This window comes from Hyla sarda, chromosome 10 (genome assembly GCF_029499605.1).
Source record: "Hyla sarda isolate aHylSar1 chromosome 10, aHylSar1.hap1, whole genome shotgun sequence".
NCBI classification, from domain to species: domain Eukaryota; kingdom Metazoa; phylum Chordata; class Amphibia; order Anura; family Hylidae; genus Hyla; species Hyla sarda.
The window spans coordinates 121,197,142-121,213,196 of NC_079198.1; the positions used below are offsets into that span (position 1 = coordinate 121,197,142).

Sequence of the window (16,055 nt, forward strand, 5' to 3'; positions counted from 1 at the left end):
ATGGCAGCCATATTGGTTGCTACACAGCTTTGCAAGGGTGGCTCTGTTTTGTTGTAGTAAGGCCATAAAGGTGCAAAGGCCCTGCAGGAAAAGGCCCTGTGTAACAGCTAGAGCAGTGTTTTCCGAAAAGTATTTGCAAAACTACAACTCCCAGCATGCCCGGGCAGCCGAAGGCTGCCCGGGCATGCTGGGAGTTTTGGTTTTGCAACAGCTGGAGGCACACTGTTTGGAAAACACTGAGCTAGAGTGTCACTAGCTAGGTAACACTGTCCTAGGCCTGCAAAATACCAAAGGCCTAGAGTGGTAACCCATAGCAACCATGCCTTGCATTGTAACCCATAGAAGCCACATTGCTACTTTCATATTCAAAACACTGCCCTAGGCGTGCAAAAATACCAAAGGCCTAGAGTGGTAACCCATAGCAACCAGGCCTAGCGTTGTAACCCATAGAAGCCATATTGCTGCTTTCATATTCAAAACACTGCCCTAGGCGTGCAAAAATACCAAAGGCCTAGAGTGGTAACCCATAGCAACCAGGCCTAGCATTGTAACCCATAGAAGCCATATTGCTGCTTTCATATTCAAAACACTGCCCTAGGCGTGCAAAAATACCAAAGGCCTAGAGTGGTAACCCATAGCAACCAGGCCTAGCATTGTAACCCATAGAAGCCATATTGCCACTTTCATATTTAAACCATTGCTGAAAGAATGAGCGCTGAATTTTGATTGGTTGCCATAGGTACCCTGAGACTCCGAGGACCTTGAGGGCTGAATACTTTCAGTCTATTTATCAATGTGTCCTGTTATGGCTGAATTCCAACAGCAAAACAGCATCCCCCTCCCTGCTTCTATTTAACATAGTTTGGAAAATAGGAACTAAAGGAGAGCCATCTGAGGGGCACCTATGGGGGCACACTTGAAAGCGTAAAACCACACATCGTGACTGCTGACTAAAAAAAACGGCGCCAATCTCTTGCCGCCAGTGGCCCAGATTTACTAATGTAGAAACCGACACTTTCTACTAAAACTTAGTAAATCGGGGTCACTGTTGTGATTTTACCCTTGCTGAGGCACTTACGGGGTCATATCTGTGGCTGATACACTTACGGGGGCACATCTTTGGCTGAGAAACTTATGAGGGCACATTTTTAACTTGAAGCACCTGTGGGCATACATATGACACATATGGGGTTATATCTGTGGCTTACACACTTATGGGGGCACAGGTGTAACTGTGGTACTTATGAGGGGGACAAATTTGTAAACAAATACACTCATGGGGGGAGATTTATCAAAACCTGTGCAGAGGAAGAGTGGTGCAGTTGCCCATAGCAACCAATCAGATCGCTTCTTTCAAAATGAAAGAAGCAATCTGATTGGTTGCTATGGGCAACTGCACCACTCTTCCTCTGCACAGGTTTTGATAAATCTCCCCCATGGAGAACAGCTTTCACTGAGGAACTAATGGCGACATTGTGTGGTGGCCCAGTACAGGAGTTGCACCCCTGTACCCTTGCTGCCCCGTCAGGCAGCCTCCATACAGTGACCCCTGTGCCCCCTCTGCACCTGTACCCTATGTATATTCCTAAGTGCCTGTGTTGTGTAGTGTATTGCATATAAAATGTGTTATGCCTTTAAGACCTGTTGTCATGTGATTATAACGCAGGAAGATACCAGTGACCATGTGACCTACAGGGTGACCTATGGGATCCCTCCAGAGTCTCCCCCATATAAGCCCTGGATGGAGCCTCTGCTCACTCTTTTACTGCTTAGCTGAGTTGCAGTAAGGTCAAGTCCTGTCAGAGAGTGTCTGGAGTCCAGAAGAGGCCTAACGTCTACCACGCAGCCACGGATCCACAAGTCCACTACCCCCCAGGTCCAAGTCAAAACCTGGTAAGCTACAAACGGGATATAGTCAGTCTCAGTCAAGTCATTCCAAGTCAATCTGTCTCAAGTCAGCTAGCAAATTGTCCTAGTCCACCATAAGTCCCAGCAAGCCCTGTGGTCTCTGAAGTCACTGGTCACCTCGTTGGGCCTAGCCAAGCTGTATAGACTGTTACATCTGTCTGACTCAGTAAAGCTGCCGTTGTTCCGTAACTTGGTGTCAGAGTCATTATTTGCCCACACGCCTAGCCCAGGATCCAGCGGCATACCTTTGGGTGGTAAAGCGGTTAAACTCCGCCCCCTGGCGTCACAAATACAAGGAGTTAATGCCATCTGCCCCTAGGGTAATTCCATCTGCCCTGCATCACACCCTCACACTCTGGCAGAGGTGCTCATGTGAGGAAGATCTGTGGCTAAGGCACTTCAAGAGGTTATTCTGGATTTCTTCCCATAACAGCGCCATTCCTGTCCTCAGGTTATGTGTGGTATTACAACTCTGCTCCATTTACTTCAAGGTAGCTGAGCTGCAATACCACACACGACTGGAGGACAAGAATGTCACAATTTCTGGTAAAAATCAGCATACCGTATATACTCGAGTATAAGCCGACCCGAATATAAGCCGAGGCCCCTAATTTCACCCCAAAAACCCAGGAAAAGTTATTGACTCGACTATAAGCCTAGGGTGGGAAATACATCATCGCCTGTAATCATCCAGACCCCCGTCATCACCGCCCCCTGTCATCATCCCCCCCCCCCTTCATCATCACCCCGTCATCATCCCCCCTTCATCATCACTGCCTGTCAATCCCTTCTCAGTGGTATTCAACCTGCGGACCTCCAGATGTTTCAAAACTACTACTCCCAGCATGCCCGGACAGCCGATGGCTGTCCAGGCATGATGGGAGTTGTAGTTTTGCAACATCTGGAGGTCCCCAGGTTGAAGACCACTGAGAAGGGATTGACAGGCGGAGAGTTCACTCGAGTATAAGCCGAGGGGGGCATTTTCAGCACGAAAAATCATGCTGAAAAACTCGGCTTATACTCGAGTATATATGGTATGTTTATGTTCTAATTGTGAATAATCCCTTTAAAAGGAAAAACACCTGTGACAAATACACATATAAGGGCACATCTGTGACTGAGACACTTGTGGGGCCACATATGTAGCTGAGGTACCTTTGGAGCACACCTATAAAGATAAAGCCATGCTTAGTTGCCACTGTTCAAAAACTGCAAAATGGGCCGCTGTGTGTGAACTTTGTGTGTCCCATAAGGGTTCTGTGAGTCCTTATGGGATATCTGTGGCTGCACAGTTGTAGGATATTTTGTGAATATTGCGAAGTGCATTAAATTTGTATATATTCACAAAATTCATTATTTTTTTTTTTTCTTTTCTGCAGTGTTTCCATTGTGGCAAAACAGCAACAAATATAACTCATATAAATACAGTGACCCCCCCCCCTCCCGACCTACGATGGCCCCGACATACGATCATTTCAGCATACGATCACTCTCAGAGGCCATCACATGTTGAAGGCAGCATCAACATACGATTCTTTTCTATGTCGGGGCCATCGCATAAACGGCTATCCGGCAGCTCAGACTGCTTCAGCTGCCACCGGATAGCCATTCACGGTGCCCCGTGTGCTCCAGTAATGGTCTCCTACCTGCCCTCGGGGCTCCGGCGCATCCTCTTCGGGATCCCCTGCATCGTCGGCGTTCTCCTTCGTCGTCATCACTTCGCGCGCACGCCGTCCCGTCATCCAATAGGAGCGGCGTGCGTAACGACGTGATGGCGGCGACAGACAGAGAAGATGACGGGAAAGCAGAGGCCTTACCGGAGTGTCGGGGACACCCCGGGGGCGCGGCGACAGCGATGGAGGGCGACATCCAGGGCAGCGGTGACGGTCCGGAGCGGCGGGGACAGGTGAGTCCAACTTCCTCTACCAGTGGTCTTCAACCTGCGCACCTCCAGATGTTGCAAAACTACAACTCCCAGCATGCCCGGACAGCCGTTGGCTGTCCGGGCATGCTGGGTGTTGTAGTTTTGCAACATCTGGAGGTCCGCAGGTTGTAGACCACTGTCCTATACTTTACATTGCACGGATCCCTCAACATACGATGGTTTCAACAAACGATGGTCCGTTTGGAACGGATTACCATCGTATGTTGAGGGACCACTGTACAATGTACGGCTATCGTCATATCAGTGTTAGAGAGCTCCGTTAAAACGGCTGATAACGGGGCTGGGATGGAGGTTTAGACAGCGGGCCTCAATGGAACCAGTCACTTTGAATAGAATATGTCGGGGTTCTGTTAGATGCCCCATTATTTTTCATGATTTTAGCTGCGGAAAGCCCCCTGATTCAATGGATTGAGCAAATGGTTTTCCAAACATTCATGTGAATATAGCCTAATGTGACCTGAACATTGCCTGCACATTACTGCCACATAATTTGTGGTGACCCACCGGGTGAATGGCGGGACCACGGGTGTTATAGTGAGAGTGGTGGGATCAGATGTTATTAACCCCGGGGGTCGCATGGTATTAACCCCTATGTGTTTGTGACGCCAGTGTGGTTTTTGGGTTCCGGAACACCACACGTTCAGATTCTCCGCTATCCCACGGGCTCGTAGTGAATGAAGAGTCCACAACCAGTTATGGTCAAACGGAGGCTTTACTGAATAGAAGACAGATGGAATTATCTTCACAGCTAAGGCCAGAATTCCCAGAGAGGTGGCCAGGACCCAGTGGACCTCGCAGCTTGCTCGACCAATACTTGTAATAAACTTGACTTGTAATTTGACTTGTACTATGTGCAGGACTTGACTTGTACTATGTGCAGGACTTGACTTGTACTATGTGCAGGACTTGACTTGTACTATGTGCAGGACTTGACTTGTACTATGTGCAGGACTTGACTTGTACTATGTGCAGGACTTGACTTGTACTATGTGCAGGACTTGACTTGTACTATGTGCAGGACATGACTTGTACTATGTGCAGGACTTGACTTGTACTATGTGCAGGACTTGACTTGTACTATGTGCAGGACTTGACTTGTACTATGTGCAGGACTTGACTTGTACTATGTGCAGGACTTGACTTGTACTATGTGCAGGACTTGACTTGTACTATGTGCAGGACTTGACTAACTTCAGTGACAGCAGACATAGACTTGTAGACTTACTGGAGACTTGTAGCTTTGTGGTACTCCAGATGCTGAACACTTGTCCTGAGATCACTGGTAGCTGCTTCAGCAAAGACTTTGGTGGTACAGCTGCTTACAGCAAGAGAGCTGGCAGCTAAGAGAGGGAATTGCAGATGGCACCCCCTTTATATAGTGGGGGAGCTGGACTAAAGCCCATTGGTCAAGCTGTGGGTCATAGATTAAAGCTGGTGCTCTCTGGGAGTACATGTGATAATAGATCATGTGACTTAACATAACATGTGACCAACTTACATACAGGTCCTTGAGACCTCCCACAGGTCCTTGAGACCATCTAGACATAGGATCCTGTCTATGCATTAAAAGAACATACGCACATTTATTAAACCAACAGGAGAACAAGGGGAGACCCTGCAGGACAGCCCCCAGGTCACTGAGGGACTCAACCTGACAGGGCCTACAGGTAGAACAGGACCGTGTACCTGTACTGGGACATCACAAATCCAACCATTGTGTGGAGGGAGAATCTATTAAATTGTGCAGTGTTTGAGGGTATGCTGATCACATGGTATATTCCTGATATCATTCAGGTAGGTTGGGTTCACACTACAGGATTTTCAGGCCAGACAAAATTAGGCTGAAGATTCCGAGTTTGGACTGATTCAGTTGGCAATACGAAACATTGCTGTCCCCATAGACGGCAGTGTTGGCGAGGTGGTTTTTTTTGGTGCCGAAATTTCAGCGGCGCAACGTCCTTTACTGAAAATCCGTACTGTGCAGCAGAATCCCATTGCCAGCAATGGGATTCGGTTTCATCGGAATTTCTGATCGGAATTCTGGTTGGAAATTCCGTAGTGTGAACCCGGCCTTACTCAAGAGCCATTGCAGAACTACAACTGCTAGCATGCCCTGACACAAGGACATAGTCCAGTATAATTTCTCTAATTCCTATGAGTATCTTAAGTCAGGTGTTGTACACGCACATACAAGTCAGTTTTCTAAATTATGTAAGAGTCTTTATGTTCCTAGAAATAGGAGTACATAGGAATTGTGTTACACATTCTGCATAATATGTCTTTTTCTGAAGGGTTGATGGAAAATTAATGTATTGCTGCATAACTATACTGATTTACTGGAAAGTTGGAAAGGCATATAAATGGCTAAATACAGTACAGTGGTCCCTCAACATACGATGGTAATCCTTTCCAAATGGACCATCGTTTGTTGAAACCATCGTATGTTGAGTGATCCGTGCAATGTAAAGTATAGGACAGTGGTCTACAACCTGCGGACCTCCAGATGATGCAAAACTACAACACCCAGCATGCCCGGACAGCCAACGGCTGTCCGGGCATGCTGGGAGTTGTAGTTTTGCAACATCTGGAGGTCCGCAGGTTGAATACCACGGGTATTGGAGGTTATACTCACCTGTCCCCGCCGCTCCGGACCCGTCACCGCTGCCCTGGATGTCGCCTTCCATCGCTGTCGCCACGTCCCCGGGGTGTTCCCGATGCTCCGGCAAGGCCTCTGCTTCCCCGGCATCCTCGCTCTCCGTCGCCGCCATCACGTCGCTATGCACGCCGCTCCTATTGGATGATGGGACGGCGTGTGCAGCGACGTGATGACGACGATGGAGAGCGCAGACGATGCAGGGGATCCCAAAGAGGACGCGCCGAAGCCCCGAGGACAGGTAAGTGATCGTCAGCGGACCACACGGGGCACCGTAAATGGCTATCCGGTGGCAGCTGAAGCAGTCTGCGCTGCCGGATAGCCGTTTATGCGATGGCCCCGACATACAAAAGCATCTTATGTTGATGCTGCCTTCATCATGCGATGGCCTCTGAGAGGCCATCGTATGTTGAAATGATCCTATGTCGGGGCAATCGTAGGTCGGGGGGTCACTGTATTTCAAGGAAAACGGTCACCCCATTCACCCACCCTAAACCCAATACACTGGGTTATAGTGCGGTGGACAGGAGACAGATGCGGGGTCTTTGACTAACATACGTACCTGCTGCAACCCAGTGCGGTGTCCCTCTGAAGGTCTGCTTCTTTCTTCTGCCTATTGCGCACTGCCAGATGAATTTCAATATTCATGGGCGCTGGTTACGTAAGGGCACAATAGGCACAAGCGCTCATGTGACCAGCGCCACATAAATATTCAATTTCACCCGGCGGGCCCGCCTCCAGTGCACAATTCACCAAAGAAAGAAGCTGCCCTTCCTAGGGACACTGCTCCGGGCTGCAGGTACATATGGTAGTCAGAGACCCCACATCGGTCTCCTGTTCACCCGCACTATAACCCAGTGTATTGGGTTTAGTGTGGGTGAACGGGATGACCATTTTCCTTTAAAGCGATTAGAAAAACATGACTTCTCCCTTCCAAGAAGAGTTCTATACCTGTCTCTGGTTTGTTTCCGGTATTACAGCACAGTTCCATCAAAGTGAATAGAGCTAAGATGCAGTACCACACACAACCTGTGGACAGGTGTGGCACTGTTTTTGGATGTCATATTATTTTTTTTAATTCTGAACAACCCTTTCTAGGTTAACAGAAGGGCACAAATTGACACAATGTGGTGTCCCAGCACCAGGCTTTCCCGGGCCTTTGGACTCTCTAGGGCCTTTGTACTGTCTCGGGCAGCTTGTCACCACAGGTTGTTAAGCCCACACAAGTTACCCAAGAGATGATGTTAAAAGAAAATCTGTCACCAGTGTCACCTGCACTAACCTGTAGGTACCGACAGGTAGTGCATGTGACACTGATGACAACGGTACTCACCTTGTCCCGGTCCGTGGCGGGGATCTCCTGTAATCTTCTCCGGTATCTTCGCTCTGGGCACCGGCATGGGGCATGGGCGGAGCTTAATGACGTAAACGCTGCTGCCCGGGACCCTGCAGAAAGCAACAGCGGCTTAGGGCATGGGCGGAGCTTAGTGACGTCACCGTTGCTGCTCTCTGCTGGGTCCTGGGAACAGCAGTGGTTACATCATTAAGCTCTGCCCGTGCCCCAAGCCGGTGCCCGGTGCGAAGATACCGGAGAAGATTACCGGAGATCCCTGCCATGGAACGGGACAAGGTAAGTACTGTTGTCATCAGTGTCACCTGTACTACCTGTCGGTACCGACGGGTTGGTGCAGGTGACACTGGTGACAGATTTCCTTTAACATATCAAGTAATATATTTTTATAAATTAATTTTGTTATGTATATGTAGATAGGTTGTAATACGTGTACTGTGCTTTTAAAATGTGAGCAGTGAACCCCTTGAGACCATGTGAGTCAATGAGACCCTAAAAGAGCAGAGGCCTACTTCAGCTTCAAGTTTTCTACTGATCATCCTACAAGGTTCACTCGCAGGAGGAATACAGGACCCTGCAGAAATGTTTACAGTGCCTTGGAAGGACCCTAGCTACCAGAACCTACAGTCTATAATTCATCTGGTGAAAGCACCACAAGTCTCAGCAAGGCTTCAAGGCTCACAAGGGGTACCCTGCACTCTCACACCAAGGCCAGCTGTCTGTGTGTTACCATCTGCACGAGCTCAGTAAGGACAGTTATCCGTAACCGGATGTCGGTGTGTTTATTCGCTCATCGTGTCTGGCCCAGGAGAAGCTGTCTCCAACCTTAGGACCGTGGATCGGAAAAACTGTACCCTGGCGTTACGATGTGAAGCGGTACTCTTACTAACACCCAGTGGCCGTCACATCTACATGGGACCAAAAAAAAAATCCATTGCTGATTTTGCTGCAAATATTTTACATATGGATTTTGTCAGAAATTTGCCAAGGATTTGACCCTTTGCTTTGTAAAAGGAGAAATGTATTTGTGGTGGTGGGGTGTGATGAGGGCAGATGTTGTTACCCTAGGGGCAGATGGCATTAACCCCTTGTATTTGTGACACCAGGGTGTGGTTTAGCCTATAACCACCCGAAGGTATACCGCTGGATCCTGGGCTACGCACGGGGGCAATAAAGACTCCAACGCCAAGTTACGGACAATGGTAGCTCTACTGAGGGTAGACAGATGGTAAAGTCTATACAGTTCAGCCAGGGCCCAAGGAGGTGACCAGTGACTCAGAGACCTTAAGGGCTTGCTGGGACTTGTAGTAGGACTGGATAATTAAATGCAGACCATGCTGACTTGACAGATGACAGGGACTGACTTGACTTGACTCATAAAGCTGTGACTTTATCTTACTTGACTTGATGGCGGCTGCAGGACTGGACTTTGAGGTCTTAGACACTCTGGACGCACACACTAGACAAGACTGCACTGGACCTCAGCAGAAGAGCGAAGAGCCAAGAGAGAGAAGCTCCACCCAGAGCTTATATGGGGAGACTAGCAGGGAGCCTATAGGTCACTCTTGGGATCACCTGGTCACTGGTACCTCCTGGGTAACAATCACATGACATATCACATGGTACAGTAGAACTCTTAAAGCAACATTATATTTTATAACACTTTACATGGTAAAACATATTTACAATGGGGAAACAAGTGCAGGGGCCTTGGGGACACAGAAGGAGGCTGCCTGACAGGACAGCAGGAGCACGGGGTAACACCTCCTGTACTGGGCCACCACATTTTGTGAACATTTGCATAATGTATGATTACGATTAATTTATTAGTTATATAAAAGAAAGCCCATGAACTGGCATAATCACCTGGTTGCCCCATGGTGCCAGCCTTGTTACTTAAAAAGTAAACTATAGAACAAATATGATAAAGATCACTGCACCTTGTAGCAAAAGTTACAACATGGATCAAATTGTCTTGTGTAACCCGCACCCATGGTTCTGCCAGGGACGTTGGTCAATGTGTTGCGCCAATTGATCAATGGCAAAGCTCCCATGAAAGTATATAACACCATGAATAGATCAGCATGGCCCGAAGAGGGGTCACAATGTGTCACTGGCAGAAATACAGAACAATAGAGCAAGTGACGTTGGGGACCTTCTATCTGCGTAATACCAGAGAACGGGTCCAAGAAAGATGACACAATGGAGTGCAAGGTACAGGAAATATGTGTACCTCCCAAACTGTAAAAATAAGCGAGGATTAATAGCCAATGTGCTGGAAAGTACCAGCTATAGGGGTCCAGAAGGCAGAGATTTGGGATGCTGTATGTAAGATCCTTGCACCGAGGTCCTATACAGCTTCCCCTGTGTCTGTCTGTAAGGTATGTTCACACATGCTATATATGCTGTAGGTTTTATTATTTATTTACTACCATAAAATCTGCAGCGTATATAGTATGTGTAAATATACCCTTAAAGGGGTACTCCACTGGCCAGCGTTCAGAACATTTAGTTTCGAACCCTGTGTGTGCGCTGCGGTAGTCGGCTGTGCCCCCCCCCCCCCATGCAAGTCTTGCATTGAGGTGGCATGACGTCATGAGGGTGCGTGGCCGACTACCGCATTGCACACACAGGGTTCGGAACTACATTTTCCAAACGCTGGCCAGTGGAGTACCCCTTTAAGGGCATGTTTTACCGCGGTGGCTGCCACATGTGGGCGAAACCATTTCTGCATGTGATGGCCAGTGGCTGTGTGTTGCGAACCTTAGGCCTTGTTTACGTTGCCGCCATGCTAGGCTAAAGGGAGCTCCGCCGCTGAGTCCATCGGAAGGACAGGAGTTCATTGGAGACAAAAATACTGCATGTTCTATTTTTAACTTACTTTTAACTCATCTAAAATTTTGGACGCCTGACGGATCCCATTCAAGTAAATGGGATCTGTTGGGACCTGGTGGTGTTAGTTGTGCTCCGGCCCATTCAGGGTCTGTTCAGCTGATTAAAAAAAAGGAGGAATTCTAAAAAATATTAAAATAATCCTCACATCTGCTCAACCTAAACTAGGTCACATTATAATCTGCACATGTGATGTTATTGTCTCTTCGTATATTCTTATTTTCATTATGATGATGTTTATTCTCCGGTCTTCTGCTGGGGCTTCCGGTTTCTCCCCACCATGTGACCTCCTCATGACTGTCTCCATCCATTCTATTGCTGGTAGTTTCTGCCTATATACTCCAAGTATATTTCTTCACTCCAGCATCAATAAAGTAAAAATGATCACATATTCCAGATTATCGCTCATGGGAAATGCTGCCATTATTATATAATATGTCTAATACCATTTTGTAACCTATAGTGACCTGCGTGTTGCTTATTTTGGCTGTTTTCGTCTTTCTCCCTTGAAAGTTGATCTGAGCAGGAATATGACACACCTAGAAGAGTGAGGAATGTCTATATAGGTCACGGCATGTTATTCACATGTGGGTTTATATATAGAAAATGCATGTCAGAGAGGAGGGGCACCGACGTCACCTCGTCCCATCACTACCAACAGTCTGTAGGGTTATTCTAACAGGTACAGGTCAGGTTTCCAGACTGGTGAGAAGACACGACGGTGATGTGGACCAGGGCGGCCATGAGAAAAGAGTCTTTAGGCTGGAACTCCACTGAGGATTTTTTTTGTCAAAAACGCCAATTTTCAGTGATAAAACGCTGCGTCCAGATGTTAGGTGCAAGTCAATGGTAAACTGCAATATGCCAGATTCACTTGGCGTTTTTCAGTTTGGCGTTTTTTTAATCCTTTTGGCGTTTTTCAGCAATTTCTGTCTCAGAGGCTGGATTTTCAAAACGCCTGCAAAAACCTAGTTTGGCGTATTTTGCCCTGAAATCGTGGCGTTTTCCTCCCATAGAAGTATATGGGAGAGCAAAATCGCCAAGAAAAACGCCATGTTTGTTTTAAATTTAGCGTTTTTGCAGGCGGTTTTTATTCTTTTTTGGACTTTAGCGATCCAAAAAAATTAGGGAGATATCTTTTTTATAAAAATTTCGTAGGGTACCATAAAAAAAATTAATAAAAAAGAGACAGTAGTGATGGAAAAAATTGTACCTAACGAAATGTATCTTTTTTATTACGAAATGTTTATAAATTTTTAAACAGGGATCAATTTATGTGAGTGGGTAAAGCGCTAAAAATGTAGCCGACAATAATAAAAATGTAGTGTGTGCGTGTTTTTCACTTTTTTTTTTTTTACATTTTTTAGGTAGTACTACTACTCCCAGCATGGAACACACTGTTCCATGATGGGAGTAGTAGTTACCTGTACTTACTGACAGATCACCCGTTGCGATCCTCCTGTATAATGTATAGATGCGGCCCGGCCGCTCTTTTATGGTCCCCTGCACTGAGGTATATATACACATATTCATATTTTCCGCAGAGCTGTGATTGGTCACATGGTTCCAGCCAATCACAGCTCTCTGTGAGAAATCAGAATGTGTATATATACGGCCGTGCAGGGGACCATAGGAGAGCGCCGGCCGCTGCATCCGTACATTATACCGGAGGATCACAGCGGGTGTCAGGAGTGACACCCGCAGTGATCTTTCCTTAACTACAAGTACTACTACTCCCAACATGGAGTACACTCTGCCCATGCTGGGAGCTGTAGTACCTGCATTAATAGACAGATCGCAGCAGGTGTCAGAAGTTATACTCGCTGCGATCTGTCTCTTAATGCAGGTACTACAACTCCCAGCATGGAGCAGAGTGTACTGGTGCAGATTTCCCAAAAGCCCCACCCAGAAATGCAGTGACGTCTATGGGGACGGCAATGCAGTCTGTGCGGTCTTAGTGCCGCCGGCTAAATCTCCGGCAGAAATTCAGCCCAGAGATTCCGTAGTGTGAACCTAGCCTTAGGCTAGGTTCACACTATGGAATTTGCGCCTGCAATTCCGCTTTGAAATTGCAGGCAGAAATTTCGCTTACTAGAAATGAATAGTGTAGTGAATGGGTTTCCATTCACAAATTCCCACTTCGGAATTTGTGAAGCGGAATTTGTGAACGGAAAATCCGCTTGGAAATTTCCGCCTGAAGAATGGCGTTGCTCATTCTTCAGGCGGAAATACTGGAGACTGCAGTGTCTGCACGGTCCTAGCGCCAACTGATTCAGTCGGCGCTGGCCGCACTTGGAATCTACGGGCGGAAATTTTCTGCCCGGAGATTCCGTAGTGCGAAACTAGCCTAAGGGTACGTCCACACGCGCGGATTTTCTAGCGGATTTTCTGCTGAGTATTTAAAAGTGGGCGGGCTCTTCTCGGCTGTCCGCAGCAGATTTTCCTCGGCGGAATTTCCGCTGCGGAAAATCCGCCACATTCCCTACTGACTTCAATGGGGCTTGCGGCGGATTTTCCACAGTGTACATTCCGCCGCGGAAAATCGGGTGCGGACAGCCGAGAAAAGCCCGCCCACTTTCAAATACGCAGCGGAAAACCCGCTAAAAAATCCGCGCGTGTGAACGTACCCTTAGGCTAGATTCACACTGTGGAATTTCTGGGCAGAATTTCTGCCGGAGATCGAGCCGGCGGCACTAGGACCGTGCGGTCTACATTGCCGTCCCCATAGATGGCAATGCATTTCTGAGCAGATCTCCCAAAAGATCCACCCAGAAATGCATTGCAGTCTATGGGGGCAGCAATGCAGTCTGCTCGGTCCTAGTGCCGCCGGCTCGATCTCCAGCAGAAATTCTGCCCAGAAATTCCGTAGTGTGAACCCAGCCTAAGGCTAGGTTCAGACTACGGAATTTCCGACAGAAATTCAGTCGTAAAATTTCCGTCAGAAATTCCGCTTGCTAAAATGTCTAGTGTAGTGATTGGGTTTCCGTTCACAAATTCACACTTCGGAATTTGTGAAGCGGAAAATCCGCTTAGAAAATCCGCTTAGAAAATCCGCTTAGAAATTTACGCCTGAAGAAAGGCGGTGCTCTTTCTTCAGGCGGAAATCCGCGCGGAACACATTGCAGTCTATTGGAGACTGGAGTGTCCGCATGGTCCTAGCGCCGACTGATTCAGTCGGCGCTGGCCACACTCGGAATCTCCGGGCGGAAATTTTCTGCCTGGAGATTCCGTAGTCTGAACCTAGTCTAAGGGTCTGTTTACACGGCCGAATTTCCGCTTGCAGAATTCTGCCTCAAATTAAAGCCAATAGACTTCTATGGGATTCTGCACTCCCATTCACTCTTATGAAATTCTGCTTGCAGAATTCCGCTAGCGGAATTCTGCAAGCGTAATTTCAGAAGTGTGAATGGGAGTGCGGAATCCCATAGAAGTCTATGGGTTTAATTTGAGGCGGAATTCCCCCATGTGAATAGACCCTATGGCTGGGTTTACACTGTGGAATCTCTGGCAAAATTTCTGCCAGAGATTGAGTCGGCGGCACTAGGATCGCACGGACTGCATAGATGTCAATGCATTTCTAAACAGATCTCCCAAAAGATCCACCAGAAATGGATTGCTGTCTATGGGGACGGCAATGCAGTCCGTGCGGTCCTAGTGCCGCTGGCTCGATCTCCGGAGGAAATTCTGCCCAGAAATTCCACAGTGTGAACCTAGCCTAATAGTTGCACAGTGCACTTCTTTACCTATCGTGTATCCGAATAAGTAATTGTAATCTACCATAGAGAGCCTACATACAGTGTATGTGCTGGACCCATTGGATTATAGGGTGATATGAGCAAAGGTGGCAGTCGAAGCCTCTACCGGCAGTCACCAGTTTGTAGCATTCAGATTCTATGACTTATGATGATATGATGAGACTCATATTTATGGTGGAAGCCAAAACATTGTGCCAGATATCGTGCAACAGATTTCTACAGTGTCAGATGTGCCCTATTACCTTCTAATGGTGTCCATCAGAGCTCTGTACTTCTCATAGCGATGGCGCCTATTCTTGCCATTACATTTGATGACATTGCAGAGCGTCCTACATAAGTGTGAACAGAGTCTTGCTCAAATATTATTTCAATTTCCTTAAATCCCACAAAGCTTGCCTGATACAAAACCAATAATGAGACTTAAAGGGGTACTCCGGTGGAAAACTTTTTTTTTTAATCAACTGGTGCCAGAAAGTTAAACAGATTTGTAAATTACTTCTATTAAAAAATCTTAACCCTTCCAGTACTTATTAGCTGCTGAATACTACAGAGGAAATTCTTTTCAGTTTGGAACACAGAGCTCTCTGCTGACATAACGAGCACAGTGCTCTCTGCTGACACCTCTGTCCATTTTAAAGGAAAACTGTCAGCTTGCTTCCCCCGCACTAACCAGCGGTACTGGCTGGTGGTGCGGGGGACGCTGATCAGTTTGATGCTTTCCGTGCCCGGATCCGCCGCGCAGTTCGGCCATAATCGTCTATTTCCGTTATATGCTAATTAGGTGCTAACTTGCTGTTACGCCGAGCGCTCCGGGTTCCCGCTCCTCCCCGGAGCGCTCGCAGCGTTCTCCTGTTCGCAGCGCCCCGGTCAGACCCGCTGATCGGGAGCGCTGCGATAATGTCCCTAGCCGTGATGCGATCCGCGATGCGGGACGCGCCCGCTCACGATTCGCATTCCGGCCCGCTTACCAGACTCGTTCCCCATTTGTGCTGTCCCGGCGTGCGCGGCCCCGCTCCCTAGGGCGTGCGTGCGCAGGCTCTTTAAGATTTAAAGGGCCAGTGCACCAGTGATTGGTGCCTGGCCCAATCAGCCTAATTAGCTTCCACCTCCTCCCTGTCCATATTACCTCACTTCCCCTGCACTTCCTTGCCGGATCTTGTTGCCATTGTGCCTTGAGAAAGCTATTACTGTGTTTGCCATTTCTGTGTTCCTGACCTCTTGCCGTTGCCCCTGACTATGATCCTTGCTGCCTGCCCTGACCTTCTGCTACGGCCGACCTTGCTCTTGCCTTATCCCTTGTACCGCGCCTATCTCAGCAGTCAGCGAGGTTGAGCCGTTGCCGGTGGATATGACCTGGTTGCTACCGCCGCTGCAAGACCATCCCGCTTTGCGGCGGGCTCTGGTGAATACCAGTAGCAACTTAGAACCGGTCCACCGACACGGTCCACGCCCATCCCTCTCTGACACAGAGGATCCACATCCAGCCTGCCGAATCCTAACACTTGCACTCTGATGTCAGCGTTTTTTGCCGCAGCGCCGCCCAGCTCATCA

The 16,055-nt window shown here is 48.0% G+C and overlaps 1 protein-coding gene across 2 annotated transcripts in view; it reads left to right on the top strand.

Annotated features, from left to right (window-relative positions):
• Positions 1-1,641: 1,641 nt before the first annotated feature.
• MFN2 (mitofusin 2) overlaps positions 1,642-16,055 on the top strand; it is a 71,422-nt gene continuing 57,008 nt past the window's right edge. The window contains exon 1 of one of the 2 annotated variants that reach the window (XM_056541834.1): positions 1,642-1,893. The gene's annotated coding sequence lies outside the window, so the exon portion shown is untranslated. The remainder of the gene's footprint in view (positions 1,894-16,055) is intronic. The other variant, XM_056541833.1, reaches the window with a different exon arrangement.